Here is a 14,738-nt window from a genome sequence, read left to right on the forward strand (position 1 = left end):
TGAAGTGGTCGGAAGCGAGCTTCTGGACTAAGCGTCTTCCGGAGGTTATTCCTCATGATGTTGTTCTCACACTTCTGGTCCCGCTCATTGCAGTATCTCCGGATCCTCTCATAAACATAGTATCCACATAGATTGGTCCCCGGTGGCTGAATATCCCCAGTCGTCCGCACTGCCATTTTAAAATGTAGCTCTTTTTTGAATTCACCGACCTTGGTATCTACGAACCGTCTCCAAACCCTACGAGGCAAAGAAAATTAAATGAACAAGAGAGTTATTAATTAGTTACTTGATATTAGGAAATGATGAACGAAATAGGCCGATCGATATAGAGCGCAAATGAATGAAAATAATTACTTTTGCATCATTTTTCTCATGTCGGCCCAGAGCGCCGGATCCATATTCAGAGAGTCGTGGACGAGAACTGAGGAGGTGTGAAATTGAATTACCATAAGAATCCAGTGGAACCTGCGGACACGATACATGCACAGTCATGCATAACTTATCGATTAGCCACATACCATGCATGGAGTAAACAAAAGAGAATGTGCTCAAGACAGAAACACTCACCCAAAATGGTAAGGAAATAGAATATCACTTTTGAGTTTCTGTTTTCTAATAAACCGCCACAGGTCATCCTCCACGTCGGCGGGGTGGTGTTCTAACACATATGAATTAACGATTTGTGGGTCAATGAACCCAACATCATGGATGTTCCTTATTCGCATTTCCCGCTTCTTCATTCTGCATAATAGCGTACACAACAAGATAGTTAGGACAATATATATATATATATATATATATATATATATATATATATATAAAAAAATATATATAGTGCAGGCAATAAACGAGATGGGGTAGAAATTAATAAATCACTTACAGAACGTAGCAACTGATGATAGATTTGTCGAGGTCGCGCAGATTGAACAGCTGGAACAATTCACTCAGATGAATTTGTACATAGTAATGTTTGAAGTGATGCTCATATCTAACTTCGGCATAAATATAGTCTTTGGCGTTTTTAAGTTTTATGTAACCCTTGTACCAATTTAGCAGACCTTTCATTTGTCGAGGTAGATCCTCTTCCTGCGCAGGCTCGACGAGAGGGCCATTCTTCACATATGTAAATACTACGTCCTTCATTGGCGCCTCATCAAGGCCTAACAGTGCATGAAGAGTGATACCTATGTCGGCCGCTTGTTCTCTGGCACTCGTTACAGTCAATCCATGTGCTGCCGCAGCTGCTATGATATCGGGGGCATCCGGACCGGCGGCTTGCACTATGAGCGGGGCGATCGATTGTTTACTTTGTTCCCCGAGCTGGGCAACTTCTTTCCCCCTTTCTAATTTTTTCTCGGCCTCCTCCAAGGCTTTCTTCTCCGCCAACTCTTGGTTCCTCTTGAACGCGAGTGCTTGCCTACGAAGTTCACGTAAATAGTCGTCAGGCAGATTCTTCGCGGCTTGGGACGGTGTGTTCAAAAATGACTTAGCCCAGCTCTTTTCCTTGTCAGAAAATACTTGCTTGGGCTCGGGCTCTCTTTTCTTCTTGCAGTCCGCCTTCCATTTCTCATATTCAGCAGCCGCGTGTGCGTCGACTTCCTCGGCACTACGTTCCCAAGGCCTTGTGGGGAGAGGCTTCAGTGATGGCTCTGGTATCTTTGTGGTTCTAGGTACATAAGGGTCCGGGTAAATACCCCAGGACTGCTTCTGCTTCTTCGCCGGAGGTGGATTGGGGGGCGGTGTCTGATCACCCGCCGGACGAGGACTGGGGGGCGGCGTCTGCTTACCCGCCGGAGGTGAATTGGGGGGCGGCGTCGGCTGACGTGAAGGATGTGTAGGTGAAGCACCACCACCACCACCGCCACCGCCACCGTCACCGCCACCGCCACCGCCACCGCCACCGCCACCACCACCACCGTAGGGGGGTGGACTTGTTGGCGCCTCGCCTGGAAACTTGATAAATTTCTTCTGCCATAGAATGAACTGGCGCTTGACATCTCCAAGTCTTTTCACCCCTTCAGGTGTAGCAATGTCAATGTCCAGGTCCTCAAACCCTTGGACTATCTCCTCCACCGTGGCACGAGCATAGCCATCTTGAATGGGGTTGTTGTGGTGGAGTGCTCCAGGTGGTAAAGCACTGCCGATGGCTACCTTCATGGACATGTTCCCGATAGGATAATACAGATGACATGCTTTCATCTCCTTTATATCGTCCACGGGGTAGCGAGGAGGCTCCGGTGCAGTAATTTCGACCACCATAGGCTCCGGTGCAGTAATTTCGATCGTCGGTGCACCATCCGGTGAGGCCTCCGTGGAAGCGACGCTGCTTCTTCTCCGCTGCTGGCTTCCGAGATCCATTGGATGATCTTCATGCTGCGCCCGAGCTGCATCTCTTTCGGCTACTAGTACACTCACGGTTTTCTTCATCACATCCATTTCCGTTACCAACTTCGCCACAACATCCTGCATCCCGATCCATCTTTCTCTTACGGCTTCTCAGAACCGTACGGGTCATCGTTGGGGGAACCCTACTTTCCACGGAATGGGCCCCATGCCTCGTACACGTCCTCCGTGTTCAGGATTCCCGAGGGCTTTTGTCAGGGCGTCGTTCTCTCTGTTGAACTTGATCCTCCCCTCTTGAGCATCCCTCATTGCCTCAATAAGCTTTTGGGTGGGTTTAATTATTTTGCCCTGATAAACACACTCCCCTGTCTCCGGGTTCAGCGATCCCCCATGCCCGTACCACCAGCTTTTGGCCCTTGGGTCCCATCCCTCCGTACCTGGACGGATTCCTCGCGCCCTCAGCTCGTTCTCCATCTTCTCCCACTTAGGCTGCCAAAAGCGATACCCTCCTGGCCCCATAATATGATTGTACTCCTTCTTGGCCGCATTCTCCTTATTTTTTTCGATATTTCAAGGAACTGCTCCGATTTCTTTTGCTTCACAAATTCTGGCCAATCATGTTGCAGTTTCTCATATTGTCCTTTGAAATCCGGAGTCTTGCCCTGCTTGACAAAGTCATGGGCTAGATTTTGCTTGTATTTCCGGAATGCGTTGGACATCTTAGAAAGAGCGAACTGTTTGACTAGCTTGCACCTCTCCTTGTTTTCCTGAATCTTGTTACCCTTCTCATCGTATTTGCGGTATTCCGGAGGTAGAACGAAATGTTCCATAAGCTTGTTGAAGCAATCTTTTTTTGTTCTCTTATCGACAAAAGTGAAACCAAGACGTGCCTTCTTTGGCTCATTCCACTCCTGGACGGTGATCGAGACGTTGTCTCTAACAACGGCTCCGCATTGGCTGATAAACTTGGTGGCGTTCTTCTTTGGGCTCCGGCGGCTGCGGTTTCTTCATCGACAACCTCGATGGTGCATGTTTCGTTTGGTTACATCTTCTTGGTTGCTCCACGCTTTGACGACGAACTCGATTTTATCGACTATACGGCAGAGGGCTAATATAAGAACTAGAGTCTCGCGCGTGAGTACACACATATTAATTCAAATCAGAAAGTTTGTATCACCAGAGGCTCAATGTATATATATACCTCGGCGCCGGAGGTGGTTGCTACTTCCAATTGAAGATCGTCGTTTATCGACGTTTCTTCAGCATCATCTTGCTGACGGCGCCCTTCATCTTCACCCTCAAGGTTCAGATAAGAAGAGATATCATCTTCTTCTTGTCCGGTCGGCACATATAGAATATCGCCTTTTATGATGCCGAAAATATGGTCTTCAGCGTCCGGATCATAGTTGTCCAGAATCGGGTCAGCTCTATCGTCCGCCATATGTCAGTCCTGAAAACATGTAGTCAAAACAAATTAATTAAGTGAAGAAGGGGGGCGGTGGCGGTGGCGAAAGGGGGGCGGTGGAGAAAGGGTGGCGGTGGCGAAAGGGGTGGCGGTGGCGAAAGTATTAAAAGAATCTAGGCATTTTGACAAACTCAAATAAATTTTGTAGTCAAATAAACTTAGAGATACCGCAGGAACAAATTTTAAGTTACAAATTTTAAGTTACAAATTTTAAGTTATACAAATTTTAAGTTACAAATTTTAGTGAGGCGGCGCGGCAGAGATCGACGAGGCGGCGCGGCAGAGATCGACGGCGCGTGCGCATGCGGTGAGAGAGAGCGAGGCCGGCGCGTGCGCGTCTTGTGATGAGAGAGAGGGCCGGCCGGCGGCGCGCGGGAAGGGGAGAGGAGGAGGGCGGCGAGGAGCACGGACGGTGAGAGAGACCGGCGCGGTTTTTTTAGTTTTTTTGTTTGTAACTAAGTTTTTTGTTACACTTTAATTATACACTTTAATTAAGTTACAATTTAATTAAGTTACCATTTTAATTAAAAAACTTAGTTACAAATTTACAATTTAAAGTATAGATATAGATATATATATAGATATAGATTTACCACTTTAATTAATTAGTTACAAATTTAAACTTTAATTAGTTACAAAAACAACTTAATTAGTTATACAAATATTAAGTTATACAAGTTTTAAGTTATTTTACCGTTTTTGTTAAACTAATTAACTATTTAAAATTACAAACAACAAAAAAACACAAAAAAAAAGAAAAAAACCGGCCGGCCCTCTCTTTCTCTCCTTCTCCTCCCTCGCTCTCTCTCTCTCTCTCTCTCTCTCTCTCTCTCTCTCTCTCTCTCTCTCTCTCCGGCGGCCGGCGCGCACGTCTCTCGATCTGGTGGCCGGCCGGCCTCGAGGCGGGCCAGTAACTGGCGGCACGGGGGGGCCAGGGGCGGCGAGGGCGGCCTCTCCCCCTGTCTGTGTGGCGCGCGCACGGCGGCGCCGGCGCCGGCGCGGGAAGGACGACGACGCGGTACGGGCGGGCGGGGAGCGTACGGTGGTTCGAGCGCGCGTGGCGGCATCGGCGAGGGCGCGACGGCGAGGGCGGCGCGGCGGCACAGTCGTCGGCGAGGGCGGCGAGGGCGGCGGTCGGCGATGGAGCAGCGTGACGGCGTCCTCCTCTGCAGTTCCTTCGCGCGCGGAGAAGAAGAGAATGGGCAGCGTCGGTTCGGCGCTCAAATTTATACTCAGCGACCTTTAGTCGCGGTTGGGGACGCCAACCGCGACTAAAGGTACCCCTTTAGTCGCGGTTGGCCTCCCTAACCGCGACTAAAGGGTATTTTTCGCCGGGTTTAAGTTTCCCGCGGAAAATACCCTTTAGTCGCGGTTGGCGAGCCAACCGCGACTAAAGGTATTTTTCGCATTTCTTTTCTTTTTTAAAATGTGAAAAGTACATATAATATATCAACAAATTCAGAAAACTAAAACTAATTCATTTCAAAATCTTAAAATACAAATAATATATCAAAAAATTCAGAAAAATAAAACTAATTCAATTCAAAATCTTAAAAATACAAATAGTATATCAAAAAATTAAGAAAAGTAAAACTAATTCAATTCAAAATGTTAAAAATACAAATAATATATCCAAAAAATCAGAAAAATAAAACTAATTCAATTCAAAATTTTAAAAATACAAATAATATATCAAAAAAATTCAGAAAAGTAAAACTTATTCAATTCAAAATGTTAAAAATACAAATAATATATCAAAAAAATCAGAAAAATAAAACTAATTCAATTCAAAATCTTAAAATACAAATAATATATCAAAAAATTCAGAAAAATAAAACTAATTCAATTCAAAATGTTAAAAATACAAATAATATATCAAAAAAATTCAGAAAAATAAAACTTATTCAATTCAAAATGTTAAAAATACAAATAGTATATCAAAAAATTCAGAAAAGTAAAACTAATTCAATTCAAAATGTTAAAAATACAAATAATATATCAAAGCGTGGAGGCTCCGCATATCCACCGTGTTGATGCGAGGAACTTGCTGCATCGGATGATGAGTCGAGGTGCTCCTCGACCTCCGTGTCGTCTCTTGCATGTTGACCTCCTCTCTCTATGTGTGCATCTAGTGCACCCTCTGTGACCGACCAATCTCCCCTGGAATCAAGGTTAGACAAAACAGGCGCAGGCAATCTTACTAGTTTCTCAGTTTTCTTAGTTATTCTCCAAACTTTCTTATAAAATATCATCTTATAATACAGGTTACCCAAGTTGGAGGAATCTGAAACAAATTCATGTTTAATCATAGAGGCTATGTCAAGTTTTTCTATGGGGAACGGAATATCAAAATGATGAGGTTCTACATTATGAAAAGCTAGTAAACGAGAGGCGATGAGACCTCCACAAATTCCACCTTTCTCGCGGTTAGTAGCAAGTCTATAAGCTATTAATGCCCCCAAATTATAAGACCTACTATTTTGCAGTGCTGCAGCTAGAAAAGCCAAATCCGGGATAGAAAGTTTACCACCAATCCTTTTAGCGAGAACGCACTTGGTAATAAAATAGGCAAAGTAGCGGATAGCCGGGAGCTGAATACTAGTGATTTTACCACTTTCACCTGAGAAACTCCTTCCATCGCAAATCATCTTATAGAGATCCGAGAGTTCTTGCGGCGATCCCTTTATCTTCTCACATGATCCCCATTGCGGTACTCTAATTGCTGCACAAAAAGCACTAAATGGCAAGTTGACAGCTTTATTGTAAATTTTATACTGGACCGTGGGGTTAGATCGCGACCAATTGAACTTGAAGTCCTGCACAAAAGACATAGTTAATTTCACATATTGTCTTGGCTCTCCTTCAACAAAGTCACTCAGCCCTGCACGAGAAATTAGAGTTTGAACATCTTCAAATATCCCCGCGCTTCTCATGAAATCCGCGCACGGGTAGTAAGAGGGGTATACTCCGTCTTCACGATTGACCATCATAACTTGTTGGACTTCCAATTCTTGCTGGTTCAAGTGATATCTATTCCACTCCATTTTCTGAAATTTCAACAACCAATATAGAAATTTGATTTGGTGACAAATAATTGAGGGAAACTACCATAGGAACTTGTTAGAGTACTAATCATGCATCAAAACTAGTTTCTACCACTTAGAACAAGCATGCAAGCTCACTAAACATGTTACCTACAGCAGCAAAATATTCAAGATATACTCAACCAAACGAAATTCTACTTGGATGGGTGGAGGAGTCACATACCGAAGAGCAAATGTGCCAAATTTCAGACAGAAATCTGGGCTGAGCAAAGAGATCGAAAAATCTGGAGCTCTGGAGCAAAAACGCGAGTGAGAGGAACTTGGTGTCGATTTTTTCGGGAGAGAGAAGAGTCTGGGAGGAAGAGATGGCAAAGTGGGGCAGAGGGGGACCCACACCACATGGTGGCGCGGCCACCTCCTTGGCCGCGCCGGCCTGTGGTCTGGCGCCCTCTTGTGCCCCACAGTCATCCTCTCGGTGCTCCCGGGTGCCTCGTGGAAAAATAGGACCAACGGTATAATTTTTGTGAATTTTTGAAAACTTTGAAAAACGCACATTTCGGGTATTTAGTTTATTATTACCGGCCAGGAATTTTTTTGAAATCTTCGAATAACTCAAGAACTTTGCAAATTAAAAATGCTACAGCAACTAGAGCAAGTGGAGGAAGAAAGATATGTTGTTTACCTTTCTATGCATATAAAAAGTATCCGTTAACAAGGTTGATCAAGTCTTGTCACCAAATAAATTTTACATAGCATAAGAAGAAATAAACCTCAAATCAATCATGTTACCTTGAATTGTATTGATATGGATCCAATCACGAGAGTTTGATATTCTTCCTTAGGCTCATATATAGGACAATCAATAGTTCCCACTTTGATAGTTCTCACATTAGAAATAGTATTAACTCCACACGCTTTCTCGATCCTCTTGGGAAAATAAACGGTATGCTCCCTATCATCAACATTGAAAGTAACCTTTCCTTTATTGCAATCAATAACAGCCCCTACGGTGTTAAGAAAAGGTCTCCCAAGAATAATAGACATGTTATCATCTTCAGGCATTTCCAACACAACAAAATCAGTTAATATCAAGCGAGTTAGTAGTAACTTGAACAGAACATTCTCACATATACCAACAGGAATAGCAGTAGATTTATCAGCCATTTGCAAAGATATATCAGTAGGTATCAACTTATCTAAGTAAAGTCTCTTGTAAAGAGAAAAAGGCATAACACTAACACCGGCTCCCAAGTCACATAGAGCAGTTTTAACATAATTATTCTTGATAGAACAAGGAATAGTAGGTATACCGGGTCGCCCAACTTCTTTGGAATTTTGCCATTGAAAGAGTAATTAGCAAGCATAGTGGAAATTTCCTCATTGGGGATTTTCCTTTTGTTAGTAACAATATCTTTCATATACTTTGAATAAGGAGGCAATTTAATCGCATCGATCAAAGGGATTTGCAAGAATAAAGGTTTCATCCAATCGCAAAATTTATTATAGTGTTCTTCTTCCTTTGATTTTAGTTTCTTAGCAGGAAAAGGCATTTGCTTTTGCACCCAAGGTTCTCTTTCATTACCATGTTTCTCAGCAATAAAGTCTTCTTTAGTGTACTTTTTATTTTTAGCATGCTTTTCAGGTTCTTCTTCAACCTCTTCTTTATCGGAGTATCATTCTTAACATTATCATTATCATTATCATGTTCATTACCACTTTCAGTTTCAGCATCAGAAATAGAAATACTATTAGGATCATTAACGAGGTTCGGAGGATTCTACAACATTTTTATGTTTCTTCTTCTTTTTCTTCCTAGAATGAGCACTAGGTTCAATGCGTTGAGAATCTTGTTCAATTCTTTTGGGATGCCCTTCAGGATATAGAGGATCCTGGGTAGAGACACCACCTCTAGTTGTTACTTCATAAGCATGTTTCTCTTTAGAATTATTCCCTAACAAGTCATTTTGCACTTTAGTGAGTTGATCAATTTGAGTTTGAATCATATGAAAATGTTTAACAAGCATCTTAACATCATTGGAGGTTCTCTCCACAATACCATGCAATTCACTAATAGCTCGAGAATTTTCCATTAAATGATTCTCTACTCTCATATTAAAATTTTCTTGCTTAACAATATAATTATCAAACTCATCTATGCATTGTGCAGGAGGCTTTGAATACGGAATATCCTCCCTAGTAAAGCGTTGAAGGGAATTTACCTCAATCATGGATGAAGGGGGAATTATCTCACATATATCTTCAATAGGAGGTAGATTCTTCACATCTTCAGATCTAATACCTTTCTCCTTGAGAGACTTCTTGGCTTCCCTCATATCTTCATCATTCAATTCAATTAAACCCCTCTTCTTCAATATTGGAGTTGGAGTTGGTTCAGGCGTAGTCCATTCATCATGATTCCGGCTTATTTTAGCCAATAATTCTTCAGCGTCATCCGGAGTTCTTTTCTGAAAACACAACCAGCACAACTATCCAGGTATGCCCTAGACTCAATGGTTAGTCCACTATAAAATATATCAAGTAAATCATGCTTTTCCAGATCATGCTCGGGCCGAGCTCTAATAAGAGAAGCAGAATCTCGACCAAGCCTCGTGCAATTTCTCTTCATCTTCCTGATTAAAATTATAAATTCTCTGCAAAGCAATATGTTGAGCACTAGCAGGAAAGTATTTGCGGAAGAAAACATCAAGCAATTCTTTCGGACTTTTAATAGAATTTGGTGGCAAATTATTATACCAAGTTTTAGCGTCATCCTTTAATGAGAATGGAAATATTTTAGCAACAAAGTAAGTACGCATCTTAACATCATCGAGAAAACAAGCTACTAAGAGTAGATAACTCAGTCATGTGTTCAACAGCACTTTCTTTTTCAGTACCACAAAAGGGTGTTTTCTCAACAATAGCTATATGAGATAGATCGAGAGAAAAATCATAATCTTTATCCCTAATGTTTATAGGACATGTGGCAAACTTAGGATCAGGAGACAGTTTATATCTAACGGCATGTTACGCAAGCAACTTGTTAATTTTTCTTGCATCTGTAGTAGCATTGCATTTTTCAATAAAATCATCATTAAGCTCCACATAATCTTCCTCAGTATCATCACTAAATTAACCAAGTTCTGGTGAACGTACAGGTGTAGTAGCTTTAGGAGTTTGAGTATTTTCAATTTGTCTAGACCTAGCAATTGTAGCATCTAGAAAAGATCCCAATGAACCACTATCATCAAGCACAAAGCGAAACATTATCAATATTATGAGAGTGTTCAGATTCAGCAGATGTACCCACATGCGAAGCATGTGGCGGTGAAACAAGTTTATCAATCACAGATGGTGAATCAAGTGCAGCGGAGGTATTCAGAATTGTACCTTTTCTTGTAGTGGATGGTAATATGGCGATCTTAGTATCGCGAGGTTTACCCATGATGGAGAATTTGCAGCGAACAATATTAATCCAAGTGAACTTCCAAATAAAGCTATGCTCCCCGGCAACGGCGCCAGAAAATAGTCTTGATGACCCACAAGTATAGGGGATCGCAACGAGTCTTCGAGGGAAGTAAAACCCAATTTATTGATTCGACACAAGGGAGACAAAGAACACTTGGAAGCCTTAACAGCGGAGTTGTCAATTCAGCCGCACTGAAACAGACTTGCTCGCAAGAGTTTATCGATAGTAACAGTTTTATAAGCGATGAGTAGTGAAATAACAAAGCAATGAGTAACGAGACAAGCAGTAGTGATTTTAGTAAACAGCGAGGATTAAAATACTGTAGGCACGGGGACGGATGACAGGCGTTGCATGGATGAGAGAAACTCATGTAACAATCATAGCAGGGCATTTGCGAGATAATAATAAAACGGTGTCCAAGTACAAAGCAATCAATAGGCATGTGTTCCATATATAGTCGTGCGTGCTCGCAATGAGAAACTTGCACAACATCTTTTGTCCTACCAGCCGGTGGCAGCCGGGCCTCAAGGGAAACTACTGGATATTAAGGTACTCCTTTTAATAAAGTACCGGAGCAAAGCATTAACACTCCGTGAACACATGTGATCCTCACATCGCTACCATCCCCTCCGGTTGTCCCAATTCTTGTCACTTCGGGGCCATTGGTTCCGGACAGCGACATGTGTATACAACTTATAGGTAAGACCATAAACAATGAATATCATGATGAAACAATAACATGTTCAGATCTGAGATCATGGCACTCGGGCCCTAGTGACAAGCATTAAGCATAACAAGTTGCAACAATATCATCAAAGTACCAATTACGGACACTAGGCACTATGCCCTAACAATCTTATGCTATTACATGACCAATCTCATCCAATCCCTACCATCCCCTTCGGCCTACAGCGGGGAATTACTCACACATGGATGGGGGAAACATGGCTGGTTGATGTAGAGGCGTTGGCGGTGATGGTGTCGATGATCTCCTCCAATTCCCCGTCCGGCGGAGTGCCGAAACGGAGACTTCGGCTCCCGCGACGGAGTTTCGCGATGTGGCGGCGTTCTGGAGGGTTTCTGGCGACTTCGACTTCTCTCCTGGTGTTTTTAGGTCGAGGCGAATAAGTAGTCCGAAGGAGGGCGTCGGAGGCCGGCCGAGGGGGCCACACCACAGGGCCGCGCGGGCCCCCCTGGGCCGCGCCGCCCTATGGTGTGGGGCCCTCGGGCCTCCACTTCAATTGCCCTTCTGGCTCCGTTAGTTTCCTGGGAAAATAGGGCCTTCTGCATAAATTCCGAGGTTTTTCCCGAAAGTTGGATTTCTGCACAAAAACGAGACACTGTGAGCGATTCTGCTGAAAACAGCGTTAGTCCGTGTTAGTTGCATCCAAAATACACAAATTAGAGGCAAAATAATAGCAAAAGTGTTCGGGAAAGTAGATACGTTTTGGACGTATCAACTCCCCCCAAGCTTAGCTTATTGCTTGTCCTCAAGCAATTCAGTTAACAACTGAGCGATAAAAGAACTTTCACGAACACATTTGCTCATATGATGTATATATTCTCATGCAATGGCTAATACTCGAGCAGTTCATAATGAGATACATGCAAATAAGATCATCTAACAGCTATGCCAAACATGGAGAGGTACCAACAATTAATAATAAGCATCATGAATCATGTATATAAGCAGGATTGCAATGTTCATAAGAGAGTATGATAAAGTGGTATCTCGCTTGCCTGTATTTGATTGGCAAAACATAAATGCCCGGGCACCTCTGGAGTTCATAGAAAGACTAGAAGTAGTGATTGTCAAAAGATAAATGCATCAAAGTTATACCACAATCAATCATATTTTGAGACAAGCATATTGTACTAAGAATGACAGTTGTGCTCTCAAGATAGTGCTCAAAGAAATAATGGAGACACAACATAAAAGTAAAAGATTGACCCTTCGCAGAGGGAAGCAGGGATTAACATGCGCTAGAGCTTTTCATTTTTATAAAGACAGGAGTAAAATTATTTTGAGAGGTGTTTGTTGTTGTCAACGAATGGTAATGGGTACACTAACTACCTCGCCAACCGGACTTTCAAGAGCGGCTCCCATGAATTATTGCATATTTATTTGGCACTCCTTCCAACCTTTCTTGCACAAACCATGGCTAACCGAATCCTCGGGTGCCTGCCAACAATCTCATACCATGAAGGAGTGCCCTTTTATTTTAGTTTTATTATGATGATGACACTCCCCCCAACCTTTGCTTACACAAGCCATGGCTAACCGAATCCTTCGGGTGCCGTCCAACAATCACAAATCATGGAGGAGTGTCTATTTAAGTTAATTAATTTGGGACTGGGAATCCCATTGCCAGCTCTTTTTGCAAAATTATTGGATAAGCGGATGTGCCACTAGTCCATATGAGAGTCCGTCAAAAGTAAATGACAAGGTTGAAAGCTAAACACCACATACTTCCTCATGAGCTATGAAACATAAACACAAATTGAGAAGCATTTTGAAGGTTTTAAAGGTAGCGCACGAGAATTTACTTGGAATGGTTTGAAATGCCATGCATAGGTATTTATGGTGGACACTCTGGAATAACTTGGTTTTCATGTGTTTGGAAGCACGAGCAGCGTTCCCGCTCAGTACAAGTGAAGGCTAGCAAAAGACTAGGGAGCGACAAATCAAGAGAGCGATGAATCGTCATAATCATGCTTGCGGCAAAATAAATTAACGGAGGCATAAAAGTGATACAAGAACTCTGAAGCAATATAGATCATCGAGGCTTAATTGACTTTTGTTCAGTCATATGCATGCGTGAGCATGTGCCAAGTCGATATAAATGAATTATTCAGAGGAGGATACCACAATGCCATACTTACTTATGAATAAAACAATGCAAACAAACATACATGACATGCTACTCATATTAATAGATTGGAGCTAAACATGAGAGATCATAAACTACTAGACTTTCTCAAATAACATATACCTCACATGAACCAACTAAGCATGCTCACATGGATGAGTATATGTACAAAAATGAAAACAAATAGAGTTCATACCAGCCTCTCACCACAATCAGGTTGTCGTAGATCGTCATTATTGCCTTTTCACTTGTGCAGCTTGGATAATATGAAATGAAAATCACGCTCCAGCCACCGAAGACCATTGAACTCATAAAGAACTTTACAAACCAGAGAAGAACATCAAATATTTTTGGTGTTTTCAAATTGCAAATAAGAACAAGAGGAAACAAACAAACAAAGCAAAATCTTTTTGGGTTTTCTTATAGCAAACTAGCAATAGCAAATAAAGTGAAACAAATGCAAGAAACCAAAGCAAACAAATGGTGAAGAGAAACAACAGAAATATTTTTGGTCTTTTTGTGTTTTGGGAAGGAAAACAAAGCAAAACAAGAAATAGCAAACTAAAAGAAACACAGAAAAGCGAGATGGCAGAAATCTGCCAAAACCTGACAGCAGTACAGAAATCGATTTTTACAAAAATCTTACGTTGCTCAGATCGAAAAGTGTTCAACTAATGAAAGTTAGATAACAACCTGGGGAACCTGCACAAAAATTTGCAGCTTAAAATGACGCTCTGGCTATTTTTGACGATTTTTACAGTAACGTTCCAGAATCTGTTTTCAGGCAGCATTTCCCCAAATATCATCCTCCTCTCATTAGAAAACCACTCAAACGAACAAAACAAGTATGTACAAGTATCCAGCAACCATAATATGCAAAGAATGAGTGATGCCGGTATACCTCCCCCCAAGCTTAGGCTTTTGGCCTAAGTGGAGTTTAACCCCAACGAGGGTCGTTGTTCCTCGCCGGTGGGTAGTCCATGGAGTAGTCATAGTAAAGCTCCTGCGCAGAAGAAAAGCGTGGAGGCTCCGCATATCCACCGTGTTGATGCGAGGAACTTGCTGCATCGGATGATGAGTCGAGGTGCTCCTCGACCTCCGTGTCGTCTCTTGCATGTTGACCTCCTCTCTCTATGTGTGCATCTAGTGCACCCTCTGTGACCGACCAATCTCCCCTGGAATCAAGGTTAGACAAAACAGGCGCAGGCAATCTTACTAGTTTCTCAGTTTTCTTAGTTATTCTCCAAACTTTCTTATAAAATATCATCTTATAATACAGGTTACCCAAGTTGGAGGAATCTGAAACAAATTCATGTTTAATCATAGAGGCTATGTCAAGTTTTTCTATGGGGAACGGAATATCAAAATGATGAGGTTCTACATTATGAAAAGCTAGTAAACGAGAGGCGATGAGACCTCCACAAATTCCACCTTTCTCGCGGTTAGTAGCAAGTCTATAAGCTATTAATGCCCCCAAATTATAAGACCTACTATTTTGCGGTGCTGCAGCTAGAAAAGCCAAATCCGGGATAGAAAGTTTACCACCAATC

General features: G+C 42.3%; 1 long non-coding RNA gene across 1 annotated transcript; it reads right to left on the reverse strand.

Moving 5' to 3' along the window:
• Nucleotides 1–384: 384 nt before the first annotated feature.
• Nucleotides 385–1,012, reverse strand: LOC139835265 (uncharacterized). Its single transcript, XR_011751051.1, has 3 exons — nucleotides 881–1,012; nucleotides 568–741; nucleotides 385–465 (listed from the first exon to the last, which is right to left on the reverse strand). It is a non-coding gene; the product is annotated as an uncharacterized lncRNA (long non-coding RNA).
• Between the last annotated feature and the right edge of the window lie 13,726 nt (nucleotides 1,013–14,738).

Source organism: Lolium perenne, chromosome 2 (genome assembly GCF_019359855.2).
Source record: "Lolium perenne isolate Kyuss_39 chromosome 2, Kyuss_2.0, whole genome shotgun sequence".
Lineage (NCBI taxonomy): Eukaryota > Viridiplantae > Streptophyta > Magnoliopsida > Poales > Poaceae > Lolium > Lolium perenne.